The sequence below is a fragment of the Thermobia domestica genome, chromosome 18, assembly GCF_964235325.1.
Source record: "Thermobia domestica chromosome 18, izTheDome1.hap1.1, whole genome shotgun sequence".
In the NCBI taxonomy this organism is placed as follows: domain Eukaryota; kingdom Metazoa; phylum Arthropoda; class Insecta; order Zygentoma; family Lepismatidae; genus Thermobia; species Thermobia domestica.
Genome location: NC_137471.1, coordinates 73635168 through 73650080, shown reverse-complemented (window position 1 = coordinate 73650080; position 14913 = coordinate 73635168). Strand labels below are relative to the sequence as shown.

The 14913-nt window shown below is 35.0% G+C and overlaps 1 protein-coding gene across 1 annotated transcript in view; it reads left to right on the top strand.

The window, feature by feature from the left end:
* Positions 1-14913, top strand: part of LOC145676021 (glutathione S-transferase 1-1-like) — a 245294-nt gene that overhangs the window by 5608 nt on the left and 224773 nt on the right. The gene's annotated exons all lie outside the window — the stretch shown is intronic.

The window sequence follows — 14913 nt, the reverse complement described above, 5'->3', positions numbered from 1 at the left end:
AAAAAATAAATAAATAAATAAAAAATTAGTAGAGGTAACGTTAGGCTGTAATATGATATTATGCACTATACATTTTTTTATGTCACACAATTTATTTCGAGAAATTGAGACTTGATTATTCAAAAATGACCGATATTAGTGTCGAATCCATAGCTTTCGGTATCGCTGAGATGAACAGTGACAATTCGGATATCGTTTAAATCCAAATTCAGCTCCGCAACGTGGGAGAGGGGGAGATACAGAAAAATGATCGAAAATGACTGACATCAGAGAGCGCTTTAGTAATAGTAAAACGTGACTGACTATAGGAACATAGGTACTACTGATTTTTCTTATTTTAACGCAGCGAAGCAGGTAATTGACGTTAGTGAATCATACTCTGGTTTAAAACGCTTTATTATTATTATTATTATTATTATTATTATTATTATTATTATTATTATTATTATTATTATTATTATTATTATTATTATTATTATTATTATTATTAGGTCTATTATTTGGTGTTTAGGCTTTGGTTGAAGTGAGCTAATATATTTTTAAAAAGTTTTGTGTAAGCAAATCTTTGTAACTATACACTTCAGCTACAGTATAGTTAATCAACCAACTCTTTATATATAATTTCTTATACTACAAATTAATATTTAATACCAGGTTTATTCCATGCATTTTAAAGGAGTTTGGTATATACTAAAACTCCTTGTTATATTTACCATGTCTGTGTCTATATATGTCTGCCCGTCAGGAAGACAAACAAATCTTCAGAACTATTTGATGGATCATCATCATCAATTTGGGCCAAGATATAAGAGCTCAAAAATAGGATTAGAGAGTTTGTTGATGTGGGTGTTTCATCCACCAGAAGTCGTAGAAATCAACCATTTCCGGTTGAAAAATTGATCGTAATAGAGTAAACAAAAACAGTAATTGATAAGCGTGAAGCCCTTTTCTGCAAATCTATTAAGCGTCCATGAATATATTTGATTTCCTCTCTAATCTCTCAACTAAAACCAGAAAGTGGTAGAAATCTTACTACCACCTCTGACTTCAACATTAATTGAGAAAATATTAGTACCGTGTACAAATCAAACTCCTTCACCTGGTACTGTTACTTGTTTTTGACAAATATAAGTTCACACTGCATTTACAGCACAGTTAAAAGTTCTATGTCAGCATTTGCTATATAATGTCTTGAACTTATGCTTAATGAAAGTTAATTTATGTATGTTTTGTTCTAGATGGCAATTAAAGATTTTTAGTAAAAAAAAATTGACTAATGGCAAATTAGAGATTTTTGCTGAAAATTTGACTAATAGCAATTAGAGATTTTTTGGTGAAAATTTCACTAATAGCAATTAGAAATTTTGGAGGGTGAAAATTTGACTAATGGAAGTTAGAGATTTTTGGTGAAATTTAACTAATGACAATTAGAGATTTTTTGGTGGAAATTTAACTAATGGGAATTAGAGATTTTTTGGTGAAAATTTGACTAGTGGCAATTGGAGGTTTTTTGGTGGAAATTTAACTAATGGGAATTAGAGATTTTTTGGTGAAAATTTGACTAGTGGCAATTGGTGATTTTTTGGTGAAACTCGACTAATGACAATTAGAGATTTCTTAGTGAAAATTTGACTAATGGCAATTAGAGATTTTTATTAAAAATTTGACTAATGGGGAATTAGAGATTTTCTGCTAAAAACTTGACTAATGGCAATTAAAAATTTTTTGCTGGAAATTTGACTAATAGCAATTAGAGATATTTGGGGATAACAATTTGACTATTGGCTATTAGAGATTTCTTTGGTGAAAATATGACTAATGGCAATTAGAGATTTATTTGGTGAAAATTTGAATAATATCAATTAGAGATTTTTTGGTGAAAATTTAACTAATTGAAATTAGAGATCTTTTGGTGAAAATTTGACTAATGACAAGTAGAATTTTTTGGCGAAAATTTGACTAATAGCAATTAGAAGTTTTGGGGTGAAAATTTGACTAATAGCAATTAGAGATTTCTTTGGTGGAAATTTGACTAATAGCAATTAGGAATTTTTGGAGGAAATTTAACTAATGGAAATTAGAGATTTTTGGGTGAAAATTTGACTAATGGTAATTAGAGATTTTTGGTGAAAATTTGACTAATGACAAGTAGAATTTTTTGGTGAAAAGTTGACTCAGTGTAAAACTCAACTTCGTTCATAGCTTGGAAACCAAAGGCCTGCACACATAGTAATATTTCACTTAAGCCCTACGTACTACACTTGTTAAAATTTATCATCATTCTTTATCAATCTTAAGTTTGGTTAAGATCGAACTAGGTTCATTGATCGTGTGCGATATATGTAATGTTGCCCACGACACAAGAAATATCTCGTTTCATCTCGAAAACAAAACGTGAAATACCTTCTTTAATTTCAAGACAAGGATTGGAAACATGAGAATTCTCGTCTCATTTTCGAGACGAGACGAGAAATTTCACCATCCTTGTGGCACAAGACTAGTTCATAATTCTCTTCGATCTCAAACAATGTTTCTTTAGTGTTACATAATTCATATATAAAAGTCTATAAATTGATAAAGTAATTGTACGAACACAACGAACAGCACTTATCAACGTTTAGAGATACCCAAGTCATTACGCAATTTACGTGACTATTAATGAAATGAAATAAAATCTTTAAGTTTTATGTCCCACCGTTATGCCGGCTAGGCTAGAAGACGATGACGATGAGAAATGAGGAAACAATTGAATGAAGAAAGTGACAGGAAACAGGAGAACCGCGAGAAAACCCACGCACACGGTGTTTATCCACCACAAAGTTCACTTGGAATGAGCAGGGATCCCATGCATTAGAGGTGAACGCTCATAGGGATGGGCACGAGCGAGTTCGAGCGAGTTTTCATTGAAACTCGACTCGACTCGAAACAGACATCTTTCAGTTCGACTCGAGAAATCGGCTCGAAAAATTTCCTCCAACTCGACTAGAATTTGACTCGAGTTTCGAGTCGAGTCGAGCTAAAACGAGCCAAATGCTGTGTGTAGTTTCAAGTACTTTCTTCAAGTATCCTACATAGACAATATAATTACTATCAATGATACTACTATTACTATATTATTATTATTATTATTATTATTATTATTATTATTATTATTATTATTATTATTATTATTATTATAACAACACCGTGTATAAACATGAAAGATGGGTGGTTTGTGTCTGAATACTAAAAACTAGTTGACTGTTGACCTTGGTAGTCGTGGTCTAGGAGGCAAGGACATCATACACGAGGCTCTGGGTTTGAGTTCCGGAGGAGCAAGTATCCGGGCTCGAACCAAAAATCGTTAAAAGTTAGAGGGTGCCGGCCACACATGTGCCGGTCCGGGTTTAGGGTTCTCAATGGCTCGAGCCGAGCCAACAGCTCACCCACCCAAACCGAGCCGGCTCGAGACGATGGCTCACCTGAGCCGAGTCGGTGCCTCATCTCAACCAAGCCGGCTCGAGCTGTTCGCTTAGTTGAACCAAGCTGACCCGGTTAACATCCCTACACGGGTTGGACTTCTGGTTCAGCTCAAAACTTTGACCGTGCAGGTCTCAGCCTTGGTGGTGAGAACTACAGTATATATTTATGTAAGTGCTCACGACATTTGAGGCTGTCTCGTTATAACTAAAAATCCATTGTCGTCTTTTCAATTGAGACGAGGCGAGATGCGAGCAGTGTCTCATTTCGTGAGCAACACTAAAATATACCACATTACTGCTTACATTTCTCATAGTTTTCACTTTCCAGTCTAATCACACAATGATTTCAAAACGAGTTAAAACGAGCTAAACGAGCGAGCCATTTTTCAAACGCGACTCGACTTGAAACTCTACTTCAAAACAGTGATTCGGCTCGGAACTCAACTCGAGAAAATTATCTTTGACTCGACTCGAATTCTCTTCAAGTTTCGAGGCGAGTCGAGTTTTAGCTCGACTCGTGCCCATCCCTATCAGTCACTGAGTTCAGAACTTCGAATGCGCTTCCTCGTAATTTGCTTAGAAGAACAGATAAACCACATGCAAGGAAAGTTAACAACTAACGGCATGCGACAATAAACAAGTGGATGATTCAAAACGACCAAATTAAGAATCAAAAGATTTATTTTGGCTTATGTCCGATACTCATTAGTATTTACAAAGTATATTACAGTATAAAATTGATTGAATAAATATATTGTCCAATGGTTTTACAAATAATGATACTTATAACTTTATCACGCCATAAAACACATGTTTCCCTCCCTTCCTTTTTTCTTCTGTGGGAGCCCGTTATATGCTCCGTCCAAGCGTCGAATTCCAAGTGGTCGAATTCCTCTTGGTGCTCACAGATTATAGCCGCTTCGTAGGCTCGCCAACTAGGTAGCAGCGTTGCCAGTTTGTATGGTGACGTCACTCGGGTGTCTGTGTACGTCACCTGAGATCTGTGGAGGGGACTATGGTCCATATACAACCCGATATTATTGATCAAAGTACATAACCATTATTTCCTGTATCCTGCACATGCCGACCACATAATTTCTGTCTATTTGCGGCTATTCAAATTGGTCCCAGTGACACTAGCTCGTGGGAGAACTCCTATTTTGTGGGATTTTTAATATGAATTTCCCGAAATGAGATAAAGGGAATTTTAGTGCAATTGGCGGGAAATATGGGATTTCTCATCGACAGCAACAAAATTCTCTATGGGTGGAAAAATTAAACCAACAGCTACTCAATAAACTTGAAATCTGAAATACTATTAACTGTCAAATTTGATTACTGGAATATGAATGCTAGTGCAGAAGTAAATTGCGATTCTTGAAGAAAAAAAAACTTCAAAAAATGTAAATTATGATCTGGTATTTTTTTAAATACAAAAATATAATTAACTGGAAAAAGTAAAATGCAAAGTGACAAATTACCAACTTCCAATTCGTTCTACACCAAACAACTGGGGAATAAAGTTCTTCCAATATCGTTAGCCCATTACAATATAATGACAAAAAAAAAAAAAAAAAAAAAAAAAAAAAAAAAAAAAAAAAAAAAAAAAAAAACCTAAATCGTAACAACAAAATGTACGTTTTATTTTCTCTATGTCTTTCCATCAAGACATGTAGTTATTCATCAACTACTTTATAAACGTAGAAGATCAAAATTTATTGGTAGTTTATTCATAGAGTGAAGGAAATATGTAACATACAATTGTTTCATTTTTCAGAATTTTTTAAGTTATATTTTTTATTTAGTATAATGTGGGAAATTCAGGAGCAAAATGGGAATTTCTGCCTTTCGAGATGGGATTTTAAAATGTTTCGGGTTGACATTTGATTGGCCCGGGCTAAAAAACAAACATATAGGCCTACGTAGCCTGATGCAGAAAATATTCTATGATACAAAATCCTGTTGAATTCTTGTCAGGATTTTCTCAGGGGAAAAAAATCAGCTCTTTTTCCCTTACTGTAGACCAGTGGTTCTCAACCTAATTTCTGTCACGCCCCCCATTTTATCACATATATTGCCTGCTACCCGCTTATAATTTCCGGTTTGTAATAAATAAACTTGTGTGGGACTTTCAATACATCTATTGCGGAGATCTCACGATATTCATCTATTATTATATTAGTAGAATCCATTTTTTTTTTTTGTATATAGTGGATACAGTAACTTCCGTAAAAGCGTAATGCATTAAAACCAAATTTGGTCAGTTTATTCGTATTTACAAATATCGAATCCGATCTGTTATACTGTTTGAAAATTTTTAAAACTTCACAACTCCCTTAAGTTGGTCATATGATAAAAAAAATTAACTGATTTCTAATTTTTGGTTAAAAATCGGACAATTGTTTAAAGAGTTATTGAGTATTTTAGTTTTTGAGAGGCCGCCACTTTGAGTTGCCTCCTGTTGTTGTCAATTTGATACAATGTTGTCTATGTGTTCAGTATCACCAAAAACTGTTAAAAGCAACTTGTTTATGGCCAACTTGCTGGTACAAAGACTATTTGCTCATACACATAAGTATGCAATTCTGCAAAGAACAACAAAGGACCCTAAACGAAAGCAATCCCTTTTATTGCCGACAAAATAATTTGTCCATTGTTGATTTATTAACAAACGCAACACAGCTATTGCGGATTATGCAGGTTTTTGTTGCATTTCTATTTTTCTGGTATTTCAATATGCAGTTCTTATTAGCTTCGTTCTTATCGTAAATCTTTCATTTAAATTGATTTTTAAACAACTCTGCACCTGTTGATAATATTTAGTAGATTTTTTTTAACAGTATGCATAAAGATAAAAAAATATGCCTACCAGAACAAAATTCGGAGTATGTTTAGTACAAGGGGTCCAGAAGCACGTAAAAAAAAAAAAAAAATACAGGAGAAATGAATTATGCAAGTATTTAGACGTAACATAACGTAACCAAATCTAACCTAACCTAACATAAACTAACCTAAGCTAACCTGAACTAACCTAATATTAGTAGAAATAAGCAAAATTCTATAATTTTTTGGAAAATTATGCGGACCCCTACACTAATATAACATAAACTAACCTACCCTACCCTATCCTACCCTAACCGAATGTGAACAGAAAATCCAAAATTGTAACATTTTTTTAAAGAAAAGAGCTGGACCCCTTCTGCTAAACATAGGCCCAAAATTCCAAATATTACTTAAAAATATTTTTCGGTATTAGATTCTAATTATATTTTTCTCTTCGCGACCCCCAGATAGAGAAACCCTGCTTACAGGCAAATACTAATGCATTAAAATTTTCTAGTTTATTCCTAACTTTGTAGAACACGTGTTTCTTGATAGTTTACGTGAACGTGTTATAAAGACCTTACCATTTTTAATGTAGGCTACATTCTTAAGTAGATTTATAATTTGCAGTTACGCTGAAATTCCACTATTTAATTTTAAACTGGGAAGATTAGAAAGGAAAAAATGGAATCTTTGTCTTGTTCTCAATAACGTAATGCAGATCGACGTACCATCTATCAGGTGCTTATAATAGCTAAGAAAGAAGGAAAACTCATTACCATATAACGGAAGTTTTGATTAAGCTTTTCTTGGAACTAATGTTTCCGTCGAACAACAAACGGTTTGATCTGGTTACATATCTGCCGCTATTTCTCTTCTGAAATCTTAAATGTCTGATACTTAAGGTGAAGTTACAAAGAGTTTATCTTAGTACACATTAGTATAAATCTTCCATGTCAGCAGGGACGGCTCAATTTTGAACATGGAACGGAACTTTAATAATAATAATAATAATAATAATAATAATAATAATAATAATAATAATAATAATAATAATAATAATAATAATAATAATAATAATAATAATAATGAAATAAACTAAATTTTAGAAAAACAAAGGTACAATAGAGATATGTGTATTCACAGTGGCGTATTTACGATTTTGTTTCGGGAGGGGCTTTGCGAACTTTCGGGGGGGGGGGCTTTGCCTGGAAATGTAAAAATTCTGCTAGATATTTCATTTACTTTACTATACTAAGTAAGATTTCGGGAGGGCTTAAGCCCGGAAGCCACCCCCCTAAATACGCCACTGTGTATTCAATACTATTGAATCGGGACAAGTAAGGTTTTCTCGTCTTTTCTGGATTCCTGAAGGATTCTTTCTCATTTTATTTCAAAAGTTTTTCGTGTCACACCCTAAATTTACATACATAGATATAACTAGAGGGGGCCAGCCCCCAGAACACTATTTCCCCCTAGAATGCTGCTGCACTATAGGTAAGGTAATGACATTTCTCAGAAGTATGAGGTCATGCCTCTCTTTCCTTGTAGCAAAATATCGTAGTTACGTGAATGTATAGGGTAGCCAGACAACCTGGATGTACGGGACGGGATTGTCCTGTATTTTATAATTTATTTTCCTCTTTTGTATTTGCTTCGAATACTGGCAATGTATTTGCTTCCTAGTATCGGTAGTGTATTTGATTTCTGGTACCGCCAATGTATTTGCTTTCTAGTACCAGCAGTATATTTACTTCATAGTACCGGCAGTGCATTTGCTTACTAGTGTTGCAAGACAAGCAGGTGCTGAGAAATGCCAAATCAGTAGATGAAATACCGTTGTTAAATCTTAATTGGGCTTAGAAAAGCCATCATGAAGTTATGATAAAATTACTTACATTAATCAAAATGGTGAAGTAATTAAGTGTACTGTTGAAAAAAGTCAATTAATATATTTTTTTAAATGACGAAGCAACTTGCGTACCGTATTGCATATGTGTTAAGAAATCTACTTTTGTTTTGATCGTGTCCTGTATTTACAATAAAGAAATATGGGAACTCTACTAAAATAGTCCAATAGTTGTGTTACAATATTACATTTATTAACAGAAAATACACATGCTATGTAAGGATAACTTCAAACATGACTAATCATAAAAAACGTGCATATCACCCAGTTTCCTTAAACAATGTTCATATCATATTCGTTAAGAGTACACAACTAGTTGTAAGTTATTTTTCAAAAAAGTCAGAATTTGTTATCCTTTCCGCTGGTCGAGTGGCGAGCGCATGTGCTTTTGGTGCACAGAATACCGGGTTCAATTCCCAGTCAGATAACATTGAAATGTGAACCTTTTACGGTGGTTCGGGAGTCCACCTTAAACTGCAGATCCATATTTCATATAGTCTCTGTGCTGGAAGATATGTTAAACCACCGTAATCCAAATTTTTGTTGTAGAAGTACTGACTAAAAAATCTGACCTCTTACAAGTACAATGTAATATTAGTAGCATACAATTATTCCCAGTTTCAGATTTTTTTTTTTTTTTTTTTTTTTTTAATACAGGCCCATCGGAGATGTTGGACAGTGAAACATGTCGAATTGGAATAATTCCCAACTTTACGATTGTGTTTCAGGCCTTTTGGAGCAGCTACAGGTCTTCAAATTTTTGTGTATAAACTTATGAGCGCTGACTACATGCACACACAAATTCAAACCGCTACGTCAATTGTTTCCTCTTCCCAAACATATCTTCAATGTCCAAAAATGCTGTTACTGTAGCCCTTGATTTCACCCCTTCCAAGAGGTTTTAGGCAAGAATGTTAAGAGATCAAGGTGTTACCTCTGCACAAGATGGAGACGCCCAGCAATTTTCAATTTAGTAGGACAAACACATGCTGAGATATTCAAAACAACGTAAACGCGTGAAATGTCATGAGATTTCTTAGGAAAAATGTTATAAAAGATGTTACAGCAAATCTTGTCTTTGCGTGCCATACACGTTGAGATTTTCCTTGTCATAACGATTGATATATCCAGGTGGTGATCCACAATGCATAACATTAAAAAAACGCCTCACGCCATTACTGGCATTCAGAATAGTATTATGTACTATATCGCGTTTTGGGCAAAATATATAAAAATGATATATGTGCGTAGATCGACACAATTGTCTTAATAAACTATATTTTGTTTGTAAACATGTTTTCACTTTCTCTCAGATGTTGCCGCTTAAATCGAAATCTTACGAATTTTCTTTCCAAAATAGAGCGTGCTCTAAACGAGAGAAATCTCATAGGATCGTTCACAATACAGGAAATGACATGCGATCTGATGCCATTTTGACTCTAGGAAAGCTCGTAAGAGATTTTCTAGGATCTATCCTATAGTGCATAGTGAGCCTAACTGTGTATGCTTACATGACACTGGGGACAGTGACTCTCGACAACCCATAATTGTTGCCACTTTCATCACAGACACTTTTAGAAACCGTGCACTAACAATCTGTCCTCCTAGAGAGTCGGTCAGGTTTGCCAGCAAACGCATTACCGTCAAACCACAACACTCATGATTGAACTGAATAGGCCCTACTCACAACAGATTATAAAAGTCTATGCCATACATGGACAACAAAACACAATCGTCAACCGCAAAATGTGTTGTACAATAACACTCTAAACTTAAATGTAATTTCCGACTACTGTTCATATTATTCTGTCCTATCCTTGTATGATTTTTTAGTAATAGTACGGGGAAGTTACCTCGCTTCACCCCATCTGCAAAAAGTGGTAAACCAAATTACCTCCCTTCGCTCCGTTGGTAGAAAGTAGTAAACCAAGTTACCTTCCTTCGCTCCGTTGGTAGAAATTATCAAACCAAGTTACCTCCCTTCGCTCCGTTGGTAGAAAGTGGTAAACCAAGTTACCTCCTTTCGCTCCGTTGGCAGAAAGTGGTAAATCAAGTCACCTCCCTTTCCTCCGTTGGTGGAGTGTTAAACCAAGTTACCCCCCTTTGCTCTGTTGGCAGAAAGTGGTAAATCAAGTTACCTCTCTTTGCTCCGTTGGTGGAAAGTGTTAAACCAAGTTGCCTCCCTTCGCTCTATTGGCAGAAAGTGGTAAACCAAGTTACCTCTCTTTGCTTCGTTGGTGGAAAGTGTTAAACCAAGTTACCTCCCTTCGCTCTGTTGGCAGAAAGTGGTAAACCAAGTTACCTCCGTTCGCTCCGTTGGTAGAAAGTGGTAAACCAAGTTACCTCCCTTCGCTCCGTTGGTAGAAAGTAGTAAACCAAGTTACCTTTCTTCGCTCCGTTGGTAGAAAGTGTCAAACCAAGTTACCTCCCTTCGCTCCGTTGGTAGAAAGTAGTAAACCAAGTTACCTTTCTTCGCTCCGTTGGTAGAAAGTGTCAAACCAAGTTACCTCCATTCGCTCCGTTGCTAGAAAGTGGTAAATCAAGTCACCTCCCTTTGCTCCGTTGGTGGAGTGTTAAATCAAGTTACCTACCTTCGCTCTGTTGGCAGAAAGTGGTAAACCAAGTTACCTCTCTTTGCTCCGTTGGTGGAAAGTGTTAAACAAAGTTACCTCCCTTCGCTCTATTGGCAGAAAGTGGTAAACCAAGTTACCTCTGTTTGCTCCGTTGGTGGAAAGTGTTAAGCCAAGTTACCTCTCTTCGCTCTGTCGGCGGAAAGTGGTAAACCAAGTTACCTCTCTTTGCTTCGTTGGTGGAAAGTGTTAAACGAAGTTACCTCTCTTTCCTCCGTTGATTGAAAGTGGTAAACCAAGTTACCTCCTTCCACTCCCTTGATAGAAAGTAGTAAACTTTAACTCTTAGTAAAGATTTGATTTGTTTTTCACTTTAGCGTCTCTTTCATCAGCGAGGCTATATAAGACTTGGACCTACAGCTTAACGTGGGACTTGAACATGAGCTCCTGCCGGGAATCGAACCCAGGTCTACCACGCCAAAAGCGCATACGCTAACCACTTAGCAACGAAGGGGCTCAACTCTTGGTAAAGAAAAAGTCAAGTAATAGTAGATTGATTAATATAATTTAACAGTTCATAAAGAATTTTCCAAATGGTTGAAATTTATTTCCATAAATACCCAAATTATTATTACTGGGACGCAAACGGAATTTCTATATATATGAAACATATGGTAACATAATGTGAAAGCAACAAGTAATCAAAAATGAACTGAAAACTGAGTAACTGAACCTACTTAATATTTTTAAACACTCAAGACTAGTACACAATTTATTTGAAATGTTATAAATTTACAATTTACAATATTCAAAGTATTCGATGATGTTTGAGTGCATGTTCTTGAAGAGTCATTTTAATCAGTACTCTGTTGAGCTGAAGCAACAGCAAAAAAGAAGAAAAGATAAATTATTTTGGGAGTGAGGAAAAGAATTTCTTAGCAACGTGATGGTAATTGATTTACAACCAAGTTTATAGAGGTCTGGCTAATTAGAATAATTACGGACAGCTGTGAGATAAGTTCCAGGCATGTACGCATACAAGGACATGAAACCGTTATACTCAAGAATAAAAGACACAACATATGGCTTTTTAAAAAAATACTAGACGGTTAAACTGTTTTCTAAATGTCTTTTCTTATTGTTAAGATATAGAGCTTGAAAGAAGGCTGGTTCTAGCAAGGGTATCCTCTATCCCCAAAGGCTTGGGCAAAATTAATTCTTAATTCCATACCCTCACTAAATTTACAATTTCCCCAAATGTATCATTACCCCTAAATTCACAATTCTCCTCTCAAATTTACTATTTTCTCCCCATATTTAGCATTTCCCCCTAAATTTACCACTTCCCTCTCCACTACCAATCTCTTCTCAATTTACCATTTTCCCAAATTTATCATTAGCTCTAAATTTACCAATCTCTTCTCAATTTTACTATTTCCACCAAATTTATAATTACCCATAAATTTACCAATCTCCCCTCAAATTTACCATTTCCCCCAAATTTATCATTACCCCTAAAATTACCATTCTCCCCTCGAATTTACTATTTTCTTCCCATATTTACTATTCTCCCCTCAAATTTACCATTTTCCCCTAAATTTATTGTTTCTCCTCAAATTTACCATTTACTCCTAAACTTACCATTCTCCCCTCAAATTTACCATTTCCCCCAAATTTATCATTACCCCTAAATTTACCATTCTTCCCTCGAATTTACTATTTTCTTTCCATATTTACCATTCTCCCCTCAAATTTACCATTTCCTCCTAAATTTATTGTTTCTCCCCAAATTTACCATTTACCCCTAAACTTACCATTCTTCCCTCAAATTTACTATTTTCTCTCCATATTTACCATTCTTCCCTCAAATTTACCACTTACCAGTGGCGTATTTAGGGGGGTGGCTTCCGGGCTTAAGCCCCCCCCGAAATCTTAGTTAGTATAGTAAAGTAAATGAAATATCTTGCAGAATTTTCACATTTCCAGGTAAAGCTCCCCCCGAAAGTTAGCAAAGCCCCTCCCGAAACAAAATCGTAAATACGCCACTGCCACTTACTATGAAAAATTATGACCTCCAATAATCTTATTAGTCCATCTTGGGTGCTAAGACCTGCCTGTGGACGTTCCTAGGTTCTAGCCCACTTATCCTAACGTGTTTAGTTTGGCCATTAAGCCAATAGGGCAGAGGTAGGAATACTAGTTTTCTTTCCTTTCCAGAGAATACCACTAGTATTAAGGTGAGTGTAATGACTGAACTATGACCAATAGATGGCAGCACATCTAACTTGCCAATGTATTTTATAGGGGAGTGGCAATATAAATAATTAAAATAAATGCAAGAGATGAATATTCAAACATTGTTCAAAGACAAATTGAATAAATAATCCAAGACTTTTAAATTATTTTGCTTTATTCATTGTTGAGAGCGGTTAATTTTACTCGTGAGGCCAACAATGAAATTCCTTCAACAATGGAAGAAACAATATATCATACAAAAAACCCTGCACGGATGATTCTGTGATTATTATTGATTCAATTTGGTTTTGGTAAAAAAGTCGAATATCCATCTCTTGAATTTTGATTGAATTGTTGGGAATATTATAGTTAACTACAAACTACATTGGAAATGTGCTGCCATCTTTTGGAGATTCGTGTTCCTTTAAACTCACCTTAAGAGCTTCATTTTACATGAGTCACAAACACTTTCCATTGCATATTTGGATTTTTTTTTTCAAGTAGCGCAATAGCTCAATGTACACGACAGATACGTTAATGCAGAAGTGCCGGTGGAAGCTTCATGAGCATATTAAAGTTATAATTTATTATATTAATAATCAATTTCCTAATGGAGTTTCCATTATTATAGTCATTATTATTATAAATTATAACTTTTAAAATGCTCATGAAGCTTCCATCGGTACAGCTGCAATTAATGTACGGTATCTGTCGTTTACATGAAACTATTATGCTAGTTTTTTTTTTTAAAAAAAAAAAAACTTCATAGACTGAGATATAGCTACTATAATGAAAATCGTTTATGATCTACACTAAGGTTCTTCCTCTAAGCTCGTCCCCACTTTTTTTTTTTTTTTTTTTTTTTTTGAATTGTAGTTAATATGTTAAAGAGCAATGAAGAACATGATGAATTTAGAAAGTGACCCAAGAAATATCTACAAAATGTTATTAAGTTAGCTAACAACCAGTTTAAAATCTTTGCTTATAGACCAGAAATTTGGGTGAGCAGTTTATGACGTAATTATTATTTTGGCACCAGGGGTACACCTACGGGGATTTCACCTGATTCGGATCCCTCAAAACTTCCTAACTCAATATACATCTGTACACTTTTTCAATAAAACTGTACTTGTTTAACAGGGAAATGATTGATGTAGCATGAAAATGGGATTTTATATTTCGTCTGTACTCTTTCTCTTATAAAAATAATGTATTTTTTAATATAGTTTTATCATTTTTGTTCCTGAAAATATAGGGGGAAATATTTTACAATTACTTATCTTCTTTTCGAGTGCAGAATAATACCCGTTCAATACTACATAGACGTAGTGGCTTAGAGTATTGGACCCCTCCCAACAAAAATTTCTGGGTTCAACCCCTGTTGAGCACACAAATTTACATGATACTCCGTGACTCCTCTGATCTCGTTATAGTAACAAAAGGATCCAGGTCCTTGAAGAAGGGATTGTTGTGTAAGCTGTATAAACAAATGTGGGATCAGTATTCATTGAACTTTCAACTTTTGCTAAGCGTAGATATCTGATTTTCACAGATAGGAATTTTCACAGATCTCCTATGTCCGTTCGTCTGTCCGTCTGTAGACAGGTGTCAGAACAAAAACGTACAATATGAGGAAGAAACGATTTCCTGGTATGGATTCAGTATTTTAAGAATTACTTATCACTTCTTTACCCTTTATAATTTTTACTGGAACTGAAGGTTATTGAAATTCACTACAACTTCCCGTTTAAATACTGATCATCATAGACCAGAAACGGCGAGTGTTAGGTAGACGTGTTTTCTAAAAACGATGTACCATTTTAAGAATAAATAGACTACTATCTTCTATCTTAACTCTGTGTTCAAACTGGAAGTGGCAGAAACCAGCCACTTCCGATTTTAACGTTGATCGTCA